General features: G+C 40.6%; 1 long non-coding RNA gene across 1 annotated transcript in view; it reads right to left on the reverse strand.

Moving 5' to 3' along the window:
* Positions 1-675: 675 nt before the first annotated feature.
* Positions 676-27,160, reverse strand: part of LOC113747840 (uncharacterized) — an 80,394-nt gene continuing 53,909 nt past the window's right edge. Inside the window, exons 2-5 of the long non-coding RNA XR_003463923.1 lie at positions 8,815-8,879; positions 1,611-1,711; positions 1,302-1,486; positions 676-1,035 (exon numbers count right to left, since the gene is read on the reverse strand). This is a non-coding gene — a long non-coding RNA (uncharacterized LOC113747840). The remainder of the gene's footprint in view (positions 1,036-1,301; positions 1,487-1,610; positions 1,712-8,814; positions 8,880-27,160) is intronic.

Here is a 27,160-nt window from a genome sequence, read left to right on the forward strand (position 1 = left end):
TTTCCGAAAAGTCCAAGGTATACTTTACATTAACTAGTTTGTTTGGTGTTGTGCACAGTGCAAAAGAGATTTACTTTGTTTCAGTTTTAATGAAGTGTTACAATGTTAGGAGGTAAAACACTGTTTTGTCAGTGAAGTCTGCAGGCTTTGAATTCACCGATATAACTGTTGTGTCTTGTGTCTTTCCTCTGTCACAAAAAGGTCCATCCCTGTAGGGATGCTTCCCATAACGTTGCCAGACACCTATAATAACAATATGAACCCGTCAGTGTCAAAAAAGAAGTATTTCTAGTGGACTTGGACTTCATGAGTGCAATTACCCATTAGGATTACGTTGCAGCCAGTTTTGCTTCTGCTGGCTGTAGTCCTCTCCCTCAATACTGCACTCAATGCAGTCCAGGTACCTGGGCTTGTAGATCAGTTTCCTAGCCTGATTAAACTTGAAAACATAAAATTCAGCTTGACAAGGTGAACATAAGACATCCTAAAGCTGCCACCATACGCTTGTACCTATTTCTGATTTGTTGTATGTCACTAATATTTTCATATAGTGGTCAATAGCACATGTTGTAAGAGTCTGTCTAAACTATTCTTAGAAAATCAGATCCTGAGTCACTGAAATGACATGTCTCATGTACTCTAACACACATCAGCACATGTCAACATTTCCATGACACCAAGGAGGTCTTCCGTCATAGTTTTGGCAGCTTTTTAAAGAAGGACAACCAGACACAACAATGAAAATGAAGCCAATCACTGACGCTACTGGTACTTGAGGAGGCATTGTGTATTTTCCCTCCTCCTCCGTCTTCTCTCTTCTTCTGACACACAGTTTTCAGTCAGTTTTCTTTCTTTTTTTTTCCACCCAGACGAGAGCCGACAGAAGGCAGGTGCTGAACAAAGTCACTCCATCCGTCACACCCTCTAGATCCTACTAAATCCATCAGCGCACAGGCCAAGAGAAGCTGAGATCTTCACTTGTGTCCATGTATACACATCAGCTCAAAGAGAGGAGGTGTGACAAAGAGCGAGAGACTGAAATGAAAGAGAAAAAGTGAAAAATAACAAGAAACATGACAGGTCTGATGTCATTCACCATTAAAAGACATTAGTGGTTTTGAATGTTCCATTGAATGTTTTCTAGTCAGTGTACTGTGGGTGAAAGCCCATTGACATCTTACTATCACCCCATAAGTAACTTCACACACTCTTGTGTAGATGTTTAGTGGTAAATTGGGAGTAATGAAGCAGAAGTGGGGTCACAGTAGCTCTTTGACTAGCATGACTTTTACTACACTTACAAAACACACATGGAGACAAACACATGCCTACACAGGCCATCACTCCGTCAGCACCTAGCAGTCGACGGTATGACGTCATCAGCAGTGGTCCATCCTGTTTTTCCCTTGGCAGCGTGTTTGGTGTGTCAGGCTGATGTGGTGCTGACCTGAGGGATGAAAGATGAAAGAGAGAGGGACCAGGAGAGCTGTAGGAGAAGACAAGACGCACACACACACACTTTAGAACTGTCACCACCGCACTATTTCCAACCACTTGACCATTCATGATTCCTCCCTTCTTTCCATTTGACTTACCTTTCTTTAACTCACCTTGTTTTGCACTGCTTTAAACTTTTCTGATCTTTTATTGGATTTTGTCTCCACATATGCTTCACACATTCATGGCTGTTTTGTCAATTTTCTATTTCCCACTGAAAAATGGCAAAGAAAAAAATGATAATTGGGCCTTTCATTTTTACTCATGATGGGGTTTGACTGGGACAATGGGAAACCACGCCATGAGTTCAATTGCATCTGACTAGTTGGTGGTACTGCTCAACCCACCATCGTTGCTTTCTTTCATCACTTCTGACAATCATGGCGTCTTACATGGACCATTGAGAACAAAAAGATGTTTTCAGCATGGACAACAATAATAGACAGTTGTGCAGAGTGTGGCTTGATTTTTTAAAAGTTGATGCAGACGTGGTGTCCTTGCATATTGGCGTTCATGCTTCTTGTGTTATAATGATGTCTGTGTGCTAAAAGGATGGCATAGCGGAACAACCTAGCTATCCAAAATTGTCCAGTGGTTCCAGTTCAACCAGTTCAAACAATCCTTGAATAAGGTAAATAACAACCAAACAACCGTTTCAAACATTAGACACTGATTGATCTCATATGTCAATGCAGCAAACATGTCCAATTGGTTTTTACCTCTCACTACCACCTGCTCTGCCAAACTGAGTCTATGACCGCATATAATTTAATGGAACAAATATATTGCACGTCAACAGATTAGATTGTTACCAAGAGCATCAGCCAGTGACTGATCAAGATTTACAGTTCCCTGATCTGCTCAGTTCGTGAGCTCATTTTGATGTGCAAGCTACAGCTAAACTAAATGTTTATTGCATGTGCATTTTAACAAATTTGTGAAAATCACTAACCAACATCACTGAACATTTGGCTGGGGCTTGGAGACCACAAATGTATATTTTATTCAAAAGCTCTGCATACATCAACAATATGCCGTTGACCTTATTTATAGATATGCTGAAGTTCATGTAAAGGATATTTCTTCATTTCAGTATTATTTATTTAATCTATAGATTCATTTTGATTTCAAGTTCTAGTTGCATTATGGGAAATGCATTGTTTTTGGACTGAAACCCATATTGTCAAAAGTGCAATGTCAAATTGTTGGAGAACTCCTTTAATGAAGGTTGTTATGGGATAGCAGCTCACAAAACCCAATTTTACACCTGATTTGTAACAATCTTAGTAACTGAACTGAACTGAATCAGTCCATACAGAGAGAAATTTTCCAAACTGTCAATAATATAAATAAAAGCCCTGGTCATGGATCTGTACTCTGAATCAGTCAGTACCTTGAGTTTGGGGAAAATGGTCATATTCATGCATTCCAAAATGCCTGTGAAGGTTCATTATGGGCGAATTGGACTGGAAATTCCGCTCTCATCCAAGAGGCTTCTTCACTTCTCAAGAAGTCTTATCAAAGACATGCATTCCACAGCAGACTATAAAAGTAATGACGTAAAAAATATTACATCTCCCTATCTTTAAAATAGTTTGGTAGTCTGACTGGATTCCTGCATGTCAAATTTCATTGTAAGGGTATAATTGATAACAAGGGAATGAAAATGTTTATTTGTGTTTATTATTATTATTTATTTGGACTACAGTGTTAGAGAATTAAGAAATCTTTGATATGACCTTTTATAAGTGTCAGAATTCGTAAACTCAACAAACGGTGTGAGAGAAATCCTGCAGGGCAAAAGAAAGGGGCACGTGGCTGCCACTATATTGGCACAGAGGAACAAGATGCGGGTCACCTTAGGCCCAAAATCACTTCCAGAACCGGTACCAAGACAAGAGCAAGCAGAGCAGAGCGGAGCCCAGCAGATATACAAGCTGCCTGCCAGGACCGCAGCCCAGCCAGAGAGCTTTTATAGGAGTTGGGACTGGTTATAATAGGAGGGAGAGTGGGGAGGATGGTGGGGTAGATGGAGTTGGACAGCAGGGGTTATGTTTCCATGCCCCTGTGTGAGTGTGGATGATCCAAAACCCCATGTCTGTAAATGTTGGAGTCGGGAAGCAGAATCCAAGACTGAAATATCTATAAGCTGTTCTGTATGAAGCCGTAAACCCAGACTGCAATGGAACTGAGATCTTTATCAAACTATAGGCTGACACACTCTGCTGCACAGACGCTGCCAGGACAGCACAAGGCCATACAGTGGCAGCTATTGTACAAATCCGCCTTCATTCTGCTATCGTCCATCTACCTTTCATTAGTCCTGGAAACAGGTCTTTTTTACATGCAGTTAATTGGTGCCTATATTGTGAAATAAAACTCTCATGTATCTCTACCATCTCGTTAACCAATCCTTAAAGCTTCTGAAAAAGATTCTAACTTAATATGTCTAATCTCGCATATCTTCCTTGGCTTTACTAACCTCTGTTGTATCCATTTGGATGCCAACTTGCTGTTTGTTTCCAAAATGTGACACTGTTTTCATGGTCAATGAACCCTTTGACAGGAAGATAACGTTACTGAAGACATTACCCTTTGAGCGTTCTTTCAAAATGTGACGCACGTGGACACGGCGAACATGAGATTTACAGTATGACTCAACAAATACAATAAGAACAGATGAGTCATTTCCAAATGTTGTTACTGTTAAGTTTGGATACAGTAGGTCACATTTCAAAACAGCAGTTCGATCTGGTGTACAGTGGAAATCTTTCTTCAGAGCGCTAGCTTCTGGTTCTCATTAGTCTGAAGAGGGACTATCTGTTCTATATATCAACTGTTAAAAGCTTAGCACTTTTTGTGAAATCTGAGGACAGAACACTAACTTAAACATCTAGAGTGGTCAAAACTGATTTCTAATCGGGTATCCAATCACGATGGCCGTTCTTAACTTCTGAGCAACAGCAAATGTGAATAGCCGCTACAATTTGGCCTTAACGATACAAGTTGGTGTTGATGACAGATTCGCAAATTACTATTGGTGAAAGCAGGGCCGGTCTTAGCTATGGGCAATGTGGGCGGCCGCCCAGGGCGCAGTCTCCGTGGGGGGCGCACGAGCGCCCGAAAACGGAAAAAAACCTTGGTAATTTTCGATATCGCGCATTAAGTTAGCGGAGCGGGCGCCCCGGGAGCGTGGTGTTGACAAGGCAGAGGGGGGCGGCGGACAGAATGATGGGGGCACACGGCGCATCCAGGGGCGCACGGACGGCCGTGAGGGCGCACGAGAAAATGTTCGCCCAGGGCGCAAATGTGGCCAGGACCGGCGCTGGGTCAAAGTATGCTGCGACAAACAAAGATTAGAGACAAGACTTAAACCTGCAGTGTGATTTTTTTATGTTACTTGGGGGGAGTTAAGAACGCAACATTGACAACTGACCATGATTGAAATCACTAAAGTTGATATGGTGAGCTTGTAAGCATATTTGCATATCCAGTAGGTACAGAGCAACATTTAGCATTAATTCGGAGTCGTGTTTCGGGTCACAACTCCAATATTCACTCTCTTTTTTCTCAGTTTTTGGTCTCCACCATAGACAGTATAAAACACAGACGTCGTATCCGTGCTCCTGCCACTTCCTGGCTAATCCACTTGTAACAGCACCTACACAGTCAAAGTGGCTGCACTCTAAACTATGCATACCTTTAAGCCTTAATATACTTTGAACAGATGAGTTTTATAGAAATTCAGCCTCAGTATAGTTGTCATGAACGGGGAAATTAGCTAAAGAGATCAAAACTGTTTTTGTACCAGGCTGTAAACATGTTTATTTCTGCTGTAAAGTTTGGCATTTTAACATGGGGGCTTATGGAGATTTACTTGTTCTGTAGCCAGCTTCAAGTGACGTTTGAGGAACTGCAGTTTTTGGCAACTTGACTTCATTTCAAAGCCACAGAGGTTGCTGCTTGTTCTCCACCAACTCCTGGAGAAAATATCTGGCTCTTTTGCTGCTAAATGCTCCGCTATGTTCACCAGATGGTCGCTGACTGTGTCTGTCTGCTGTTTGGTGCTCAGCAGGTCGTGTGCTATGGTGATTTAGAGCTTTTTTCTCAGTAAACATCTGCCTGCTGTGGCAGGAAACAACACTAGAGTTGTATGCTGGGCAGCTAAACAATAAGCTGTTGATATAAAGCTGAAGGGAGCTGCAAATTCAGGTGATAATTCTCTGTTTAGGTTTATCACTACGAGCAACTCCTTGATTATAATCACAACACGCCCGGTAGAGTTTTCACCACTAGCTGTTGTAAGGAGCGCTGTTATGTTTGTGTTTTGTGCACACACAGATTGCATTCCTTATGAAGCTACTCTGCTGATTGACAGTTATGTCATGGCCATGACCATGTCTCAGTGTTTTCTTCTTTGTTTCCCCCCCTCCCTCGTGTCTCCTGTCTGGTTGTTAGTGTGGGTTTGGTCTCCCTTCTTTACTCTGGCTCTGCTTCCTATACACCTGTCAATCATCAGCAATCAGCATACCTGTCTGCTATCTAGTCATCCCCGCTGTTTACAAGAGCTCTGGACAAACTGCCAGCCCTCGCTGGATCATAGCTCTGCTCGCAGTTATATATAGTCAATGCTGCATGCTTGTATGAAGCCAGTCCACATTTGCAGTTAGATAGTTTGTCTGTCTGTTGACTTACACCTGTCTCTGCTTCAGACTGATCTGCCTGTCTCACCATGGGATTTCTTGTGCATCTACCCAGATTTCTTCTGCCTCACATCAGCCAGCCACATTATAGAAGAACTGTTGTCACCTTCCCTGCCTGTCCTGTGTCTCTATTTGGGTTCGGCATACTTAACAGTGACAGCTAGCAAACCTGGATGTAAACAATCCATCCATTATCTGTAAACCGCTTATCCTCCGCAGGGTCGCAGTGGGGCTGGAGCCTATCCCAACTGACTTTGGGTGAGACGACGGATACACCCTGGACAAGTCGCCAGCTTATCACAGAGCACATAGAGACAAGCAACCATTCACACTCACTTACAGGCAATTTAGAGTCACCAAGTAACCTGCATGTCTTTGGACTGTGAGAAGAATGAGAGAGACCCTATGCACACACAGGGAGAACATGCAAACCCAGAGCCAAGGTTCAAACCAGGAATTTTTAACAGTGCTAACCTCTGCACCAACGTGTCACCCCGTAAACAATCAAGTTTTTAAATATTCAAAGCAAGCTTCATATCATTTTTTCACCTTTTAAAAAAAGAAGTTTGATGAAACAATCCCAAGTCAGTGTCCACTTGCTACCTTTTCAGGAGCTGTCTACTCATCACATGGTCTATTGGCCTTGAGCAAAAATGTTGTCTTTTTTTTTTTTGTAATACATTATCAAAACCAATGAACTGCAAGTTGTGAATAGTAGTTTTTCATTCATTTGAATTTATATGTGGTCATATATAATTATTGAAAATGCTGGACTTACATACACATTAGTACTTAAGTTTGCTGTTGCTGATGTCTAGTATGTAATGTATACACTGTAAAGTTAAACATATATATCATATATATACATATGAAATCCTCAAATCAAATTTAATCAAGATTAAACTTTAATTGAATTGATATAATAATAATGATACACACCCTCACTGCTGACCTACCATTTTTGTGGTTCAGTATTCAACTTGGCAGCCTGTAATATCCATCAGATGTTTAAAAACCAATACAAAGCAGCTGCTCTATGACTAGAAGTGCAAATAGGAGGAAGAATCCCCAGCGAGGTTTGTCACCCCTGCAGCGTTTTAGGAAGACCAGGGAGAACAAACAACATGAGGTAAAACAGGGTCAAACCAGGAGTTTACATCAATGTCTACTTCTATTACTGTACAAGGGTTGTAATGGTTCTGCTGGAGATCAGCTGGATATAATAAAGCCATCAAACTGACATGATGGTTTGTAATATAAACCAGACTTCAGAAAGTGCTTAAAATAAAGGGTTTACATGAGAAGACCTAAATACTATATTCAAAAAAATATGAAAATATGGGGAGATTTGAAAGAAGTAATTATTAGAAACACAGGAAACCACACAGTCTGACAAAGTGGGCAAAAACAGCTAGAGTGTGAACGTGCAGTTCATGAAGATGATCACCAAACTTCTTTTTCTTCTGTTTGGTGATTGAAGATGAGGATTTCTGTGCATGGTGCTCACACTGATGACCAGCACAGATTACAGATAGAAAAACACAACTACTGCACATGTCCGTGATTCATATTTGAAGTTTGTGATGAAAAAAAGATGAAGACATTTTTAGAATTCCTGTCAACACTGTTGTGGCTGTCATGGGTTTCCACATCTAACTGTTTACTGTGCTGAGATCAGATGCCGTTGGGTAAATATTTCTGTATGAAGTGGTGGAGTGGATTCATGTGTGACTAATGGACTCCATCATTTTATGTATGCTATGCTGAAATAAGACTGTCACCAACAAGACTTGCAGCATGTATGCGCTTCTACGGTGCATTTTACAATTTTACAATAGATCTGATGTGGAAATTCGTATAAATGCTTTATGACAGACAAGAGCATTGCTTTATGAGATAAAACAGGAAGAAGGCCAAGTGCCAATCCCAGCTGACATTGGGCAACCGTGGACAGGTCGGCAGTTCAGTAATCATCACTTTAGTCCAACACCCCATACGGCGACATCTACTTGCATGTTCAGATTAACACTAAAATTCTCACACAACAGGCTAAGTCTATTCACACATAAATGTGCAGTTCAAACAGACTAATATCGTTTGACTCGTTTCATACAATTCAGGCTTTTATTTACACCCTCCCCCTCCCCAGCAAAAATGTTCTTTATCATGTTTTGACTGGTGCTGTTAGACATTATCTTCTACAATGGTTTTACGGCACCTGACTGACTCAGATCAGCACAAAACTCTCCCAGTTGAATCAGTTAACTACGACTCCCAAAGTGCATTCGGGTAATATAGTCAAATTCTGTTACGTGCACCAATAATAGCTGCAGAACAGAAAACAGAATTTGTTCTTCTCTTCTGAATTCTCTGTCATTTTCTTGATGAATCTGACAAATACGGCATTGTGTTATGTTCACAGCTGCCACACCAAAGAGTTTGCAGTTTTCTACTAATTTATACCTCTGACTGTCGTTTTCTCCATGGCAACGCCAGCTAAGGCTCCATGAGTGCTTTACATTAGAGCTATCGGCCATGCAAAACTGTCGGAGAGATGAAACTCTAAAAAAACAAAAGAAAAAAACAAAGATTAACCTCCAGAATGATTACTCACCCCTGTGTGTCAGATGTTTGTCCTCTTACAGATAGCAGCATCACCCTCTTTAAAGCAGCACTGTACTGAAAAGATAAACCAGACTTCAGACCCGGCTTTCATGTGTTCAACAGAATTATAACAGTTGTTACAACACGGTTTATTTGACAGTTTAAGATGTAACATGTAGCACTTAGAAAAGAATAAACGGAAAGATCATGCATACAAGAGCAAATGACACACACACACACACACACACACAGATACGCACATGGTCCAGCTGGACACATTATGAATTTTTTGGCTAATGGTTCACGTGGCTGGTGGTTAAGTGGGCAGGCGTCTTCACCACCCCCAGCAGTGTCTGAGGAAAGACCACAACCACCATCTCCTCTTCCAGCAGCCTCAGGAGAGGGAGATTATTCATGTGTGTGTATGTGTGTATTTAAAAGCCTCCAGCACCTCCCTATGGGAGCCAAGCCCCAATCACAACAAACCAGAAACAAACTCTAAATGGAATTGCAACACGCTGCATGTTTGGATCTCACTCCTCCTACAGATCTACAGCTCTTTTTTGTTCCTCCCAGGGGTAAACCAGAGTTACAGAGACCATGTGCTGCCATGCAAGTTAGATAACATTCCTAGTAACAGTGAACCCCTGGCTATCCTGAACTCAGCCAGAAGATGACATGCCAAACTACCGCGTGTGTGGGTGTGTGTGTGTGTGTGTGTGAGGGTGGGGGTTGGGTGGATGGGAAGCAGTGAGAGAGGGAATGTGGTGGAGTTTGTGTATTATCAGTCACTGTCGTAATTAATGGGTTTGATCAGTCACTTACTGGGGAGATTTGTGGCCAGTACAGTAGCTGCCAGGAAAAATCCAAAGCAACACACACACACAAACATACACACACTCAACGACATTTTTTTTATCCCACATACAAACACACAAATCCTCTCTCGACATCATTCTGTCATAAGACTTCCTCTGCTATCACTTAACAGTCGTTTGGCTCGAACTATCTCGTATTCTCAGACGTTTCCTCTAAATTAGCCATCTGGCTACCTCTGCGAGACCAAGAGCTTGTCACCAGCTTCACAATAAAAGACCTTTAATCTAGCTTTGGCCTGCAACTCCACCCTCAAAACACAATTTTCCCTCTGTGCCTCTTTCTTTGTAAACTCAGTTATGTGAGACAATCTGCGGTTAAATACTCAATCAAATCCTTTGGCTCTGAGAAGGGCAGGTTATCCAATTATCAGCGGTGTTTGGAACGATCCTGCTGTAGTCCACCTCTGTTCTAGTGTAATTACAGAAAAGTTAAAAACGTGGACATTCTTTGAACTGATCCTGCATCTTCAGCACATCTGTACTCCAGGTGTGGGCCGGTCACACCAGCATTTAAAATGGTGAAATCTTGAGGCCAAATCGATTAATTTCACTTGAACCGCTTGCTGAAGGGAAGTAAATATGCACAATTGTTTTCCCATCGAGTTCAACTTTAATGAACTTTGGCTCGTGACTGATACAGTCTGTCTTCAAAGTGCTGACTTTAGAGGGTCTAACACAGAGAGTATTAGCAGTGTTTTACTTTAAAACTCTTCCACTGTCAAAGTATAAACTTTTTCACAAAGGACAAACTGTTTTCAGACAGTTTTGAGACAGGAGTCACTGTGTTTTGTGAAAAAAAAAGTCTACTTATTGTCCCACTTGTCTCCCCGTTCTTTTCCACTATTGACTGAAATGATGAGAATAGAATGCCAGGGGACTGTCAATGGCCCAGTACAGAGTAAAAATAAAGAAGCTCTGAGAATTATTGTGTCTACTAGCATGTTGCCAGTTGTAGTTGACAGCTAGAGAAGTTCACCAGCTAGCCCTGTGAGTAGTCCTTACACCATCAAACCTGTAACACAGGGGTGTCAAATTCAATTGAGTTCAGGAGCCACATATAGTTCAGTTTTAGTAGTAGGCTGGACCTGCAACCGACTACAAATGCCAGCCAGACAGTGAGAGGTCAATAGCAGAGGCCTTTACTTATCTGATTGGAATGAATGGGTATATCTCAGTGAAAACATTTATAATTAATGAACCATCTATGCACAATGTTCATCACCTTTTAAAATTAACCACAGTAAGTATTCATTGTTTTTTCTGCAGCACTGTTTAACTTGCTCCTGAAACCTGGCACCACACAGCGCTCCAACAAGCGTGTTGAAAATGTCATTCACTGTTGTAGTGTCTCATCAACACCACGAATGAGTTTGGCCAGTTGAGCAACATCTGTCATGTGCATGCTCTCATCCATAGCAACAGCAAATGCAACAAATGACTTCACTTTGTGCTTAATTTGGCTCCAAATCCCCTTCAAGACCCTTTGTACCAGAGAGTTTCTCATCAGGCCTTTCTCATCGTACCTTCAGAGTATAGCTTTGGTTCTGATGCTATTTTGTTATCAGTAAGGTAGGTAGCTTTCACAGCATCATCGCTGAATGATTAATTTATCCGGAACTTTTTGACAAAGACGTCAATCGGCGGCTCCTGCTTGAAGCCAGCGCTTGTCAGTGCTGTGCCACGAGACCAGTATCGTATGAGAGCCATGTATCCAGCATAGAGCCTCCTATTTTTAGTCGGACAGAGTGGCCCCTAGTGGACAAATGAGGAATAGCAGTATATTTATTGAACAATTATAATTAATGACTACAATTTTTTATACTTTGCAAAATTATCCAGTGAGTCGCCCAGACTGGACATTTTGACAAGCCGGTTCTGGCCTTCTGGCCTTGTGATTGACACCCGTTTTAGTTTTTTTTTTCCTGGCCCAGCTTTATCCAGATAAAATTGGTTCCATGACATTAATATGAGATTCAGAGTTCATGAATATGACCTTGTTCCCACAGTTAACTGGGCTCAATAAAGGTCACCTCAGCTCAGTCCAGTGTGAAAAATCCTACATGCGGTACTAAAGTGGTATTGGTCCTAATTATGTTAACTGCAATGCAGCTTTCTCTGACCGCAGCACCAAAGGTTTACAGGCCTCTCATTATACACTTAGATTCTACTGTAAACCAGGAAACAAGGAGCCAGTAAGCCACTGCTCCAAAACCACACTACTTCCTTGTATATTCCAAAAAAAAAACACTTTGTTCGCTTTCTTTGTTGTCCACTGTGATCATTGTCAGAAATCAAATGAATGTTTGATTTGCTTGCCAGCTGGCGCTCACACATGGTCAAAATTGTGTTATGATACTGTTAACTCATGCAATTGTTTTGATTCGGTTCGATGTTACGTTACATGATACTATTTCCAATTCCGCAGAGATGTTTTTTTTTAAGTATAGCGTTTTGCTAATGGTTGACCATAAGACAGCTGTCTTTTGGTCAAGGATGTTCATGTCATAAATGAATATGACAAAGAGAATTGCTACATGACATGTGGCTTATGTGAACTTGAGAAAAAATTCAAGTTACACGTTGTCCATTGTCTCTGTTTTAAAAAACATGAAGCAACATACTCGCACAATCCTGTTGGACTTCTTTTGGTTCCTTCAAAGGATACACTGCAGCTAAATGCTTATAGAACGTTTATTCTGATTTAGATTTATGATGTATTATGTTCCCACCAGAGCAGGGACCTCAGGCAGTCTCTATCGTTAAAAAAACTCTTGAAGTCCCAGCTCTTCATGTAGTACCTCCTCGTCTAGCACTACCAACAACTGGACATGCTAAATCTATCCCCTCTAGAACTGTTACAGTGCTTTTTGCTGCACTAACATGTCCTTGTCACTCTGTACCTTTTTTGTAAGTCTGAAGCATCAGGTAAATGACTAAATGTAATGCAATGTATTATAACACCTCATATACAGTACAACGCTCTGACTATATATATTTTTAGCCAAGATTGTCCCCCTGGGAATAGAACCCCCATCACTGGCTGTTTGAAGGCGTTTCTATGTGCATTGATGTATGCAAGACTTGTCCAAGACTTTCCTAACAAATGGCCATTACCATGCATCGGAATATACAGTAGCTTATCAGGATCACAACTCCTTAGTAGCACTGATAAAGAATAAATAAAAACTTAATAATAACAATAAAGAGCAACAAGGTTTGTCTGTGCAGATCACAGAGCCAAGGCTCTGCATTAGCAGAATTAGAGGGTATTTGAGAGCGGCTCAGGCTAAGCCAAGAGTATCGGGCACACTGCTGAAGATTATAACCCGGCCTGCAGCCCTCGGCAGTCCTGTTTCCAGCCCATTTCTGCAAAAGATCATAGTCTATTGGCTGAATATTGCTGCACTAAGTGCCATGGAGGGAGAGAGTCAGACTCAGCCAAGTCCACTGGTCCACTGGCAACGAAGGCTGGCAGTAGAAAGTCCCAGCTCCATAGTTTAAACAGCCAACAGTAGATGATTGGCCTGGCAAAACAGGCCCACTCTGCCTAGCAAAACACATGGCAGTGTTTATGTTCTTAACCCTTACTCAGGTCCTACACTATAACATAGCCTAAACATGTAGCAGCAAAGCAAAGAAAAGTGGATGGCTCTGACTATTGTCCCTTTTGTCAAAAACAGTCCATTTCTGATGTTTTTTTTTCAGCATGTCTGTAAATGGAAGCCAACAGGCTGAGGAAGACATTTAATCAAACAGATGGTTCAACACTGAACAGTGAATCAGAAATGTGCAGCCAGCTCACTAGCGTCAAGTTGTTCTTGAGCAAAGCACAAAATGCTCTGCTGGAGCTGCTCAGTGGTACTGTGAATGTTCTCATCTGTTTAAAGCTATGAATCAAAGTGTTCGTATTAATAGAATCATTGATGGAATAAAAATAATCTCTGATTTAAAACATGATGTGTTTCTTGATGTATCCATCAAGGTTGAGGCAATGGAATGTGATCTAATGACAGCGGTTGATGTAGATGTTATAAAAGCTCCGCTTACACTTGAGATTTGCTGGACTTGTGGTTTTGCACCAGTCTCAATGGAAAAATCAAGTAGAGAAATCAAGATTTACTGCCTTTTTAGCTGCTGGAATTTGCACGTAATGGCAAATTACAGACAGTAACATTTTCTAATGAAACGTGCAAATTTACTATTATTATGCTTTTAATATTCAACAAAGAATCACCTGTATCTTGTATTTTCCTGCATGTTTTTGACCTAGATATAACACACATATACTGTATCTACTGAACTGTGTATACTATACATTATAAACCATATACTATAAACTATATGCTATAAACAAACATTAGCATAGCATCTCTGAGGCCAGTTTCGGGGGGTACGTTTCAAAGCTTATATCAGAGATATACGACTCGCCACCAGACTAAGGATTCAACACAAGGTTCAGAACTACTTAGCCTTTAAAAACAGTTGTATAACGTCTTCAGTGGTCCTGGAGATAATTTCCAAATGAAAACACCACTGAATAAAAGTCATGATATCTCAGCCCTTCTTCAATTCAGTACTATTTTGGAGTAATTTCACCTTTGGCAATTGACAGGATAGAGATTTATTAAGCCAGACATATGGTATGTAGGACTGGCTACCATTTTAAAATGTACAATACCGGTACTAATAGCAGCACCTGTGAAGTAATACCGATGCCAATCCATTCATAGTCGAAGAGATTTCTGCATGCATGATAAGGTGCTTTATCATGTTACATCCATTGACTTTTATCAAAAGCCACAGGCATGTCGTATAGCCATACTTTAGATCATTTTGATGTCATCTCAGCACACTGTATTGCCAACTCTCTCGCATCCGCTGCACTAGCTAGATGCTAGCTGCTGCTGCGCTAGCAAGACAATGACTCATGACAATGACAGTGCATTAGACTGAATAATGCTTGCTGTGATTGGCTGCAAGAAAAACCATACAAACAGTACAGATTTAGTTACAAAAAGTATCAAATGCAGGTGTTGTTTGTGGTTTGTTGGAGGTTTTCAAAAGGTACACCCAACCCCAGTGGTACGTTCCTTAACTATCAGGCCACCAGGATGCCCAACTATTTCTTTTTTAAATCTCATTCTTTGGTTCCCACCAACTTTATAGTACATTGTCAAATCACCTTTTTAAAGAAATGATTGTTCTCTTTGCAACCAAGACAAATCAGAATCAAATCATTTATACTAAAACCTTTTGTAGGGGAACAAATCTTTTTCTGACCTATTGAATGAAATTTATGTGCATCTGATTTGAGTTTCTGAAGACAGCATCTTGCAGCCATTAGACAAATTACGGCTTAGAACACTAACACATTGGCTTCATTACTCAACCATGGAGGATGCAGGGCAGATAAGATGATTTATATCAGTGCAGCTTCAATTCCTGCTGTTTACCAAAATAGAATGACTCTGGTCATAGATTACTTAGTACTCACCTTTAATAGCAGTATGATAACATAGCTATCCATCACTCATAACATTTATGCTGCTGAAATCTGACCAAACAATGTGTTTGCTATGCTATGTACAGAAACATAACACTTATGCTTACTAATTGTACTGTTCTAATATGAATATACGTGGAATCTTTGACTCACTGACGAAATGATTTCATAATGACAACATCACAGAGAAGGGGGTAAAACAGTCAGTCAGTTTAGTTTATGGAAACCCAATCAATAGTAGAATAAACCCAACGCATGAATGCAATGCATCTGCAGTGCAATCGATCTGTCATCGGAAAGGAATGGACTTCCATCTGAGCGCAACACATTCAACAAATTAAACGTGATCCAAGGGTGAAAGTGACAGGTTAGTGAATAACAAAATGTTCCCATGTTCCATCAACAGTGGAGGTCATCCTCTTCCAGCAACCAAAAACAAGGAACACAACTCTATACCTCGGCCTGAACTGTGCCACCACGTTAAGTTTTTAACTACCACAAAGTCTGTGTTTAAAGACACAAAGACACATTTTGAGACACACAAACAATTCAGTAAACAAAGTGCTGTGACTGTAGTCCAAACCTCAAGCCCCAGACCTCAGACCTTGAGGCCTGCACGTGGCCTTAACATGCTGCCCTGAGACAGAAGCAGAGTGAGTGATTGAATGCCAGACAGTGAGAGACAGACTGATAGAAAGGCAAATTGGACTAAAGAAATCCCTTAAAGCTGATTGTTACACAGAAGGAAGAAAAAGGCATGAGGAGAGGTATAAGAATAGATAGAGCTGTGTCCCTCGCAGCCTGTCTCTGTGTGTTTTTCGGCGCTGTATGTTGGATGGAGGGGGTATCAGATTGCAGCGCTGAGCCCGCCAGCCAGATTTCTTGGAGCGCCCGGCACTGCGTTCTGCCAGAATTGTGTCAATAATCTGAGGCGGTGGACTCCTTCCACCTCCCAACCCACTGCCTGTTTATCAGCCCTGCCAACCACACATGCACACACAATACAGCAGCACACAAACATATGGAGAGACAGACTCATACATAAGCTTGTTCATACTGTGTATAAACACACCCAGTGGCATGTTTTCGCTGTCATTTTTTCATTTACTAGAAAGGAGAATGCAGAATCTGTACAGTATATAAGTTCTTTCCTTTAGTGACATACATGGAGCACCTACGGCCCATAATGCATCCCACACATTTGGGGTTGAAGATTTGCCATAAATTAACTTGCACAGATGTAGTCATTGTAAATTATTGTTGGTTGCGTGTGTATATATAACCCCCATTTACTCTGCTTATATTCATATCCTATTTTTCTTTGATGTATCCTATTACTTCTTGCTGCTGCAATAACCATACATCTCAGAGGACATCATTAAAGTTTCATCTAATCTAATCTCATCAGATCTAAAAGCTTCATTTTTACCCCATGCGGGACCTTGGCTCTCCGTCCAAGTAGAATAGTTTGTAAAAAGTTGGCGTTTTGCTCATTTTAGGCTGCCAGAAGTTGCAAGAAAAGGTCTGGTTGGTTGATACAGCGTAATAAGTTTTATGTAACAATATACTAATCTGCTCAGCTGTATAACAGTCATAAAAGAGCCCCCTGCAGAGGTTATGGAAGAGCGATGGTAAATAAATCGTTGAATGAAACTTATTCAATAACACGCACATGGTGTTTTAGATTTAACTGAAATTATAGCAGATATTTATGCATTGTGGTACAGCTGAGCTGTGTGAAAGAGGTAAACAAAGGAGCTGTGAGTTCCTTGATAATGTTAGATTGTGTTGCATAAAAATCCACAGAGAGACTAATTTGAGATCCTGCAATATCCTCTCACACCCTGTTTCTCTCTGATCGCTGAGGACTGAAAGAGGCCACGGCAGGCAAAATCTGATCAGTGAGCAACATCCAGTATGAACTGGTTGGACAGGAAACACTGAATAATTCCCATAATAATAATAATGATCATTCAATCACCCTCCTCCAGCTTCTTTTCTCTCTTTTTACTGTCCCATTCCGCCTTCAGTCTATTTTTTTTTTCTCTTTTCCTCAAATCTTTCATAATGCATTAGTCTGTGTTTGTAACACATTTCTGAGTAGCAACTACAGAAAGTCAAACTTAATCAACAGAAGAAACCAGAGGACAGAGACGACCTCTGGGAGGTGGAGAGTGGAAACACCTTGGCATTCATTCATTCATTTTCCCCTGACATCACACTCCGGGTGGGAAGCTCAAATGTCATAGGCTGCTGCTGAGTTCAGGTTGCAAGTTGTATAAACATAGTGAATGTGACTAATCGTTATCATTTACCGCATCCAGATTGATCAGCAACCGAAAAGAGAATGGATAGTGAAATCTAGGGCGACACTGGGCCATATTTCAAGTTAAAACTACATATTAGATAATGCTTTATCCAATAATGTTTGGATAATATGCTTTTCTGGGCTTCTGGTGCAGCCAAGGGACATCCGGTAAATGGATATCCAGGCCAAGACTTCGTCTGCAGTCAGAATAGCAACTTGATACACAACAATGACAAGACAGACTAAGCTAATCTGTACATCTGCATATGAATGCAGATGAAACATCTGTAAAGTAAAGGTTACATTGCAAGCTCGATCACATCCAGTGTATTTTTACTACAGGCTGTGACATGTGTCCAAGCATGCATTGATATAACAGAATTAATTTGAATTTAATCTTATCATATCGTGCACCACTTATTGGTATTGTTAGCTAAGGAGTGCTTGAATACTAATCTTAGCTATTGTCAAACAGGAGCTAATAGGTTATTAAATACTATGGTTTACCCGGAAACATGAAGTGGTGAAATGATAACGTTTTGTCAGATTCTCTATGTTAAAGCAACTCGCAACCTGAAAGGACATTTGAACTATCCATCCTGAGCACGACAGAGGAAAATGCCGCCGTGTGAATTTGGTTTATTACGCCAAGCCTTAAGCCCCAACTTAGTCACTATTGCTATGTCAGTCAAGCTTTCCGTTCATCACAGTTTACAAAATAACAGATGCCGAATTATCACTCCAAATTATCTGTAATTTCCGAAACAATTGTTCCTTGTTTTGAGACAGAGGTAGACAAATCATCTTCTCATTTCTAGCCAGCAACTGTCCATTTTGCCAGCTGAAATGACAACTCTTGTGGGTGGATTTCATCAGCTTTACCTAGCAAGCCAATTCTCAACGAGTTGAAAACTCATCTTTGGCTGACTTTTAACATAATAATTCTGCTGACTCATTTTAAAACAATGGTGTTGTTAACTGCAGCCTTAATAATGGCGTCACGTTATATTGCGCTGAGCTGAACCGATGCTAAAGCTGCATGCCCCATGATAAAAGTTAGAATCATCACCAGCTGATAATCCGTGTAGCATGGAAAATAACCTCTAGAATTTTACCTGTATTGCAGTGCATAGTTGATTGGTCCACTTTATATGTTATGGTAGGGAAATATGTAAGATCATTCTAATGTAACTATTTAGCCACATAGCTGTGGCTCAGTTGCTAGAGTGTAAACTAAACATGATGGTCATGAACAAGGTTTTTCTTGTGACCTTAAAAATCAATGATGTTCTTCTTTCCTTGGAAGTAAGTAATGCCGTGCAATGACATATTACTACTGTAATGCTGGGTAATGAGGTATTACTACTGTAGATCATAAACTAGCCTGACATGCTAACAATTGAATATCTTGAGTTGATAATATCACTCTTGAATCCATTCCCTACACAGCTGCTCTTCTGTTTTTGGTTTTAGAAAGGCTAAAAGAGACAAATCAGAGAATCACTTTTACAATAGTCACATGCACATGCTTCAACATGTGGAGTAATCCAAAACTTGACAGGCCCGTGATGCTAAGCTATGATTGGACAGTGCTGTTTGGAGGGAGGGGTTTAGTTAACAGTTAATTAGCAACAAAGATCAAAAACTAAAAGTAAAATTATCTCTTTAGTCTATTAAACCCAACATTTTAATCTACTTTTTACTCCCGTTGACTTTGTTTCTTTGCTGTCTAAACTGTGAAAGGATATAATGTTGGGAAAAACATAAACATAGAATCTAATGGTAACAAGCTGGAGTTATGATTCATCCTTGCCGAAACATCTGGATCAAGGCAGCAGATGGGATGGCGGGTGGGGACACAGACCCCTGGACCAAAGCCTGCTGTCAGGTCCTCACGCAGGCAAGGGGAGTCACATTTAGCCCCAGGTCTTCTGGACTGCTCTGGTCCCCTCTGAGCTCTATTATCTCCAGTATATTAGGTAATACACTCATTTAGAGATACATCACAGAACTGGGGTGGGGTGTGACACTAGTAACAGTGAGAGACAGAAAAGTACAAGAAGAGACAGACGATCTAATAGAGCATTAATTTAGTGTGACATGACTCTGAAGAAATGCTCTTGATATCATAAGAAACAAATTATTGCTAATGACATGAGACAATAACAAAAAGTACTAGTAGTTCCAAAGTACTTTCACTTATTTTGAGAATTTTTAAGCAAAACACATCAAAGTACAAAGTATCAGAGACAGTGGCACTGATTCAAGGAAATTCTTGAAGCACTGACTTATTGGCAAGTGATGATATTATCTATGTTAAAAGGAAAATGACTTGTTTTTGTTGTCTTTTGAAAAGTAAGATGGGAAGACGTGACCTTGATTGCTATTTTGCGCTGTACACGCACCCGCTGTTGAACAACTCATAGGCCAGCATTGAACAGCTGGACTGTAGAGACATCCAAACCTCAATCCCCAGACCTCGTCTTACACCTGGCATTAAACTTCTCTTAGCATACCATCCTAATAGAAGAAGAGGAGGAGAAGGAGTGTAGAAGACAGCATGAGAAACAGAAAAACGATTAAGCATTTTAAAGTCAGAGTAAAAAGAAACTAAAGGGGAAATGCAGGCTAAATCACAATGGACACTTGATACATATGAGCCAAGATCTCAAGCCAAGGCCCGGCTGATCTGAACTGTCATGTCCTAATACCAGCTCCAGTATTGGTGCCATTGATTTATCATTCTCAGTAAATGGAACCCTGGTCCACAGGTATTTGTACGTGTAGATAGATAACCATTCACGTCAGCATTCATTCCTATTCATGTAGAGATTTCAGTGAACCTGAGCTGTTTGTCTTTGAACTGTGAGGCAGCCAGAACATTAGCAGATATTTTACAAAATGCCCAGAAACTGTAATGTATTTACACTCAAACAAAGCCATCTAGCAACCATAGGAAATTTGACTTGTCAGTTAGGAGTATAGGAGGAAATCGACTCCAAGCACTGGACTTCCTGTTATTTACAGACAGTCAATGTCAGTTTCTTTTAACCATGACTTGGATGTTTTCTTGACCCAAACCAAGCCATTTTCAGCCCAAAACTTAACCGCAGCTGTATCAGAACACAAAACAAATACGGGTGATTACCAATGATGTGTTTTATCATTTAATGTCAAGCACTTTCTTTTTTATCAGTACCTTTCCTGTCAGTGTGCAAATGCTAGTGCTGAAGGTGCATATCTAGAAGCTCAACACATGGGAGTTGGACCGCCATGACCTTACCTATCATTCCTTCTGAGGGTCTGTTGCCTTGATAGATAGATATCAGTGCCAAGCATGTTGAGAAGATCCACAAGCTGCCAAACACCATGATGAGAGATGTTGAGAGAGAAAAATGCAAAGCGAAGAATATATGCAAGTGCAACAAGCTACATTAACTATCTTTGCTGTGGAGAAGAATGACATTTTGGCTGAAAGGACTACAAGCCACCACCAATAACAGCTTCACTATAGAGTTTTCACCCTTTCACCGCAATGTTGAGCATTGTCATTGTTAGACTGAAGCTTGATGCAGAGACAGGTTGAGCTTGAAAACTTGACAATGAGCCATTCTCATCAACAATAAAAATGTTTTCTCCCGGGTCCTTACTCTTCTCTGAAGGAGGGTTGACTTTGCAGTTTTAGTCTTAGTTAAAGTTTCAGTTTTAACACAATTGCCAGCTCAATTTCCATCTCAAGTCCCAAAGGGCAGCTTCAGCTCCCCCTCCTCTTCTACTAAAAGTACCACTTCCACCCCCCCAGTCCAAACTGGAGCACCATCCGCATCTCCACTCCCAGTTCCAGCTTTAATCCGGGTCTCAGTTCCAGCTCCTGTGCCGAGCTCCAGAGTATCCAAGGCACAGACCAGGCCTGGGGTGGGCCCACTGGTTGGAGGCATCTGGATCCAATCAAGGGTGTTTGTCGTGGGGAATTGAATCAAATTAAAAAGTTTAATATTTAATGCGACACCAGATGGAAGCGGAGAGGGGAAAGAGGCCCTGCGGTCAGCACTAATATCCCCTTCTGAAGAGCCATGCTGCATTCCTGGAGGGAGAGCCGCTGGAAATATGTACACACAGACACACACATATGCACGCACAAAAGTCCACGCAGACACAATTAGTGCATCAACACAAATGCAAGCACAGCAATAAACAGACTGAGGAAATGCACAAAGGATGAAAAGGCGCAGCACATGTAACAACAATATGAACATGTTGGGCACGAGAATGAGGATTCTACAAGCTGGCCTGTCAGTCAAAATGACAGCATGCGAGACAGGTGACGAGTGCAAAACATACCTAGTGAAAACACACACCCGCTCCTCAAAAACAACTCTTGCTGAGTCATTTAGCTTAGCAACTCGTCAGCTCAATCTCTTAAGTCCTGCTCCCGAGCAATAAAAAACTCAAAGGCAAAGCTATAGGCTCACAGAAGAACAACTGACAATTATTAACGCACATGTTACTGTATATTCTTCCTATATGCCTCATTTACAGAAAATAGAGCATTCATCCCTCAGAATCCAGCCACTGACATGACGTATCTTTCCTTTAATTTGACTCTCAGACAGCATGAGAGGGTATTCCGACTTTTGTGAAATGAGGGGTACAAATATTTCTGATGTCAGTCTCCGATTAAAATGTCTTTTAATATACATTTTCACTATTCTAAACTTTCTCTGCTTATGTAGCAAGTCTGCAGCATGGAGGAATAAAGTCATGCTAGATTTGACTTCCCTCATTTGGTACTGATGCATTCTATTATATATTAGGTTTTAAGTCAATCTACAACACACTATATCATCCTGTGTTTCATGTTCATGCTTTTTCGGCTTTGAGACGTTTTTATAATATCCTCCAAGGTCTATAAAAGCAACTAGACCTGAACTAAACTCAATCGAATTAAGCTAAACTAGTTTATTAGTCTCATACCTACAATGTCTTGAGGGCTGCAGCTGCCCGTTCTAATCCTGTGGTCTCCCACCGTCATAAAAAAATAACTCGCAGGGTACTTTAGGTCTCCGTCGCTGATTAGGTACTACAGTGTTATTTTGCAGTTTGGATTTAACATCAACTTTAGATCTTAAACTAGTTTGGTTAAAAATGAAAAAAAACAAACAAACATGTGGCTAAGTTTTAAAATGAGTCAAACAGCAGAAGAGAGAGAAACCTTGTATCCCAGAAATTATGTTTATATAGTACTAAACTGTTTTCCCAATTACATTGTGGTGGCAAGGTTTAAGCAATAAAAGCACTTTAGGCTTTAGGTCAGGGAAGATCATGGTTTCGGTTGAATGTTGACAAAACCATCTTTTCCTAACCTTCCGCAAGTCCTGCCAGTGAATAAACATAACCATAAAAAAGTGCAATAATGCTGTAGATGCTTCATTGCAAGATGTGATATTTTGGTGGAAAACAAATTAAATATAACGTCAGTACAACTTTCTAGATATGAATATTTCCTCATTTTGTTAATAGAAAACACAATCCGGTCGGCATTAGGTTTCCTTTACAACCTATTTGCTCTTGCAAATTAGTTGTGCATAAACAGAATTTCAAGGAGACGGAGTCGGAGGTTGACAGGCGAGCCAGCCTTGGCTGTCACTCAGCAGAATGCAGACCTTGCCTGTATGTGAGTGTTTGGCTCAGGATCAACACATTGTGCGCAATTTCTCATAAGGAGCTTCAAAGGAAGTCAAGAGATTTGTCCACGGTGAAACAATCAGTGCTGATGACCAACAGTGCAAATGTTCCTCTCGGTATCTATAAACAAAACACTGTTTTACAGCACCGAGTTAATGTCTCTATCAATCATGGATGTTTGGCGATATATTGCACACATTGTCGTCATTCCGATCCGCAGCGAGCAGCATGTTCCACATCAGATTAATAGTAAATGGGGGTTTTATTTCACTTGCTATGTCATATTAAATTGTGATGCTTTGAGCAGAAACTGTAAGCAGTCAGCATTGATTAGCGTGTGGTGGTGTTTTCAGTAATTATGTTTTAGGATTCACTGGGGATAAAGTGCATGTGATGTTATCGGGATTATGAGTTATGATTGTGTAATTAGCACCGCTGTAAGCTGGCGACAGCAGTTATTGCTTTAATATAAATTAGATTTATATGGTTTTGATGCATCATCGCCCCTCATCATCTCTCTTTCGTGTTTTTGTTACTTTTGTTTCAATTGTAATAAATTCAAGAACTTATCTGTTTTGAATATTAAAAAGAAGCAGCAGAACATCAGAACGTTGGAGCGCTCTGTGAGAAAATGAGTTCATTTCATTTTTGTGCTTGTAAAAATTCTGAACCTTACATAACTGCTGTTATTATTTATAGTTTTGGGTAATTAGTATGAGAAGTTCCCGTTCCCAAAAAGAGTAAGCATAAAATCTGATGAGTTTGATGAGACACCTGCAAAAGTGACAAACCCTGTACCTGTTTCCTCATCAGATGAGAAAAGCTGAGCTTTAAACACAATCTGTAACCCACACTCTCCTGAAAAGAGGTCTAATCAGGCAACAAGTGAAACCTCCCGTGAGGATCATCCTTTGATGATTTTGACATTTTTCTACCATCTGCTGTCAGCATTTAGAGTCTTATTGACCGAAGATGTTTTGTTACATCGCGTATGTAGGATAGATAGAGCTTTGGATACATTTTGAGCGTTGAATCAAGGACAGACGACGAGTTCTGTGATCTCTCTAAACCGAGTCAAACTGATCCGCTCATGTCAGTGTCAGATGACCATTAACCTGGATTGATTTCAATCTAAAACAGCTTTCATTAGACCAATGTGGTCTGTGGAAACATGTAGGACAGCCCTGATATTGATAGTTCACCAACTGGACATAAACAGGATAGTCCAGGCTCTGAACCAACCGCACAAACCATTTCTAAAAAAAAAAAAAAAAATGCATATCCACTTTCGCTCACAATCCACATAAATCCATTTATTGGTTCACCGATGACTGTATAAACACAGATTTTTATTTCTGGTTTTAAGTGTGTGTCATTAAAGTGTCATTAAAGAGTTTTCATCCTCCTAAAAACAGAAATTTGGGGACATGTTTTGTTTTAATTGGAGAGCGACGATCTACGTATCAAAGACTTGGAGTCGTCAATATATTATTTTTGTGATAGGGAATTAATTTCTGCAGTATGTGTGATACGTCTCCAGTTACACAGAGGAATGTGAAGTATACTGAAACACACATGCTTTGTGATTAAGTTGGCCCTTTGTGCATGCATGTGTGTGTGTGTGAGCCTGATTAATGTAATGAGGATTAATTTCAGCTCCTCTCAGAGGACCACCCTGGGTGGGACACAAGACTGGGCACCACCTGGTTAGCTTTCTCTCTGTTTTATTCGCAACAACACTTGGTTCATGATGCAGGAATTTGCATAGCGAATCTCTGTTACCATTACCAAGACATCTTGCCTGTGTCTGTGTGTGTGTGTGTGTGTGTGTGTGTGTGTGTGTGTGTGTGTGTGTGTGTGTGTGTGTGTGTGTGCGTTTCTGTTCCCAAGCTCATACATAACAGACCAGCTCATTGCAACTAGCAACCCAAACATCTGTCAACACCTGCTAATTCATGCACAAAAGCAGACAGACATGCAAAATCCTCAGTTGCATTATCTCACTTTTAGGATATATGTTTTGTCAGCATCTGTTCAGCCGCTTGAACACACAGACACACGCATACACAGTGGGAAACCCCATCAAATAGTGAGGAATCTATAGGAGTGGCGTGGAAAGAGAGAGGCCGGGCTGCTCAGGAGAAATCCAGCAGAAGTGATTTCCATCCGGAAACGGTTCACTGCTGCCCGACTGCTCTCTGATCCCCTGGCAGTAACAATATTCAGCTGACATTTCACTGGAGAAACTTAATCCCACCTTCCCCTGCCAGTGATACCTTATTGCAGGACCTGGCATCTACGAGCACGCATGTCTTGATGTAAACCATCCACATGCGCGCATGCACAACCACTGAGAAAGCACAAACCACTGCTGATTCTCATCCAAGTCACACCCTCTGACCACCAATATTTCCCCCCTCGTACATGTGATGTATGTGCCGTAAGTCTTATTGTGGGTTTGATGGATACACAGGCAAAACATGAGCATACCGTGTTACGAACGTTGGGAAACCGCTCACTTGAGTATTACAGTGTGGTAATGAGAGGTGAAAAACACATAAAAGAGAAGGTAGAAGCAATTTCAATGTTCTAAATGATAAAAGAGGTTATTTATACAGTATGAAAGCAGTGACATATTATTCTTCCAAGATCATTTGGAAACCCCAGTAACACATAACCCCCGTCACTACATGAGTACATGGATTTTTTTTCCCCCTGATCAGAAGTGAAAAGGACTTGAAACAGCTGTGCATGTGTTGCACTCAATGTATGTTAACAACTCCAGCGTGGAAAGCAAATCTAATATGGCACTGATGATGCAGGACCAACCCTATCTTGTGAAAGAGTTCCCAGTCTTGGTTCATTTGTAATAATTGGATCATTTGTGTACAGAACAATAGAACAATAGTAATGAATAATAGTATGACACATTCTGAGCAACTTCTGAAATGTAATCTTTAATTTGGAGTCATTTTTCTGGACTCCTTGTATTCACTCTACTTTAGCTCTGTTTTGGTCTCCACCAACTCGAAATGCCAAATGTTCCCCAGCTAGTTGCTAATTGTGTCTCTCTGCTGTTTGGTGTTGAACAGGTATTAAACAGTGGTCTGTTGCATGCTGTTGCCATCTTGGTGATGACTTACTTACTGTGCTTGGTTTTAACTCATCCATAGTAGGAAAAGATGGCTAAACAGTACGTTAAAATTTGTTTCTGAGAACATTTGAGGTGAGAAATTGCCAATGCAGCAACAGAATCTTGAGTCATATTTGATCAGCACTGCCTAGTTTGGCAGTTCGATCCGAGTTTTGTGCATTGCTCTTGACGGACCCTAAGAATGACTTGTCAATCACAACCTATGCCCTAAAACATAATCTGCTTTATTATTATTATTATTATTACATTATAAAATTAACATCGTGCTGTATTTAATAAGACTTCAAACTAGAGATTGAGACCACAAACTCATGAAGACACTGTATATAAGGTTCATAAATGAAGTGAGCTGTAGGGTCATTTCTCCATTGCAGTCAATGCAAATGCAGTTCTTTTTGCAGCCAACTAAGCTGCCCCCTGCTGACCATTACAAAGAATGCAGGTTTAACACACTTCTATATTGGCTTCACTTCACTGACCCTGGAGCTCTGTCCACTATTTATAGACCATCAATGGGAGCGACATCACATTTTGTATTGTTTTCACATATATAGTGATTAAATGAACTTAATGGTTTGCATTTAATTACAGTGTTTGGAACACAAAGCGCCCTGATCTTGATGGGTACAACTGTGATATTTGGCTCAATGACTGATTCTTTCAAAGTGTCACTTCAGGAAGTTAATCTGTGCAACTGAATCAGAAAAAGCAGGGCAGAGCTGAAAACAATCCAGCCTGTGCAGTCAACTTTCCCCAGATAAATAAAGGTTATAGGAAAAAATCAAACAGGCATGTGGATTGTCATTGCTGAAATTTTGCGTGCGTGAT

This window comes from Larimichthys crocea, chromosome XVI (assembly GCF_000972845.2).
Source record: "Larimichthys crocea isolate SSNF chromosome XVI, L_crocea_2.0, whole genome shotgun sequence".
NCBI classification, from domain to species: domain Eukaryota; kingdom Metazoa; phylum Chordata; class Actinopteri; family Sciaenidae; genus Larimichthys; species Larimichthys crocea.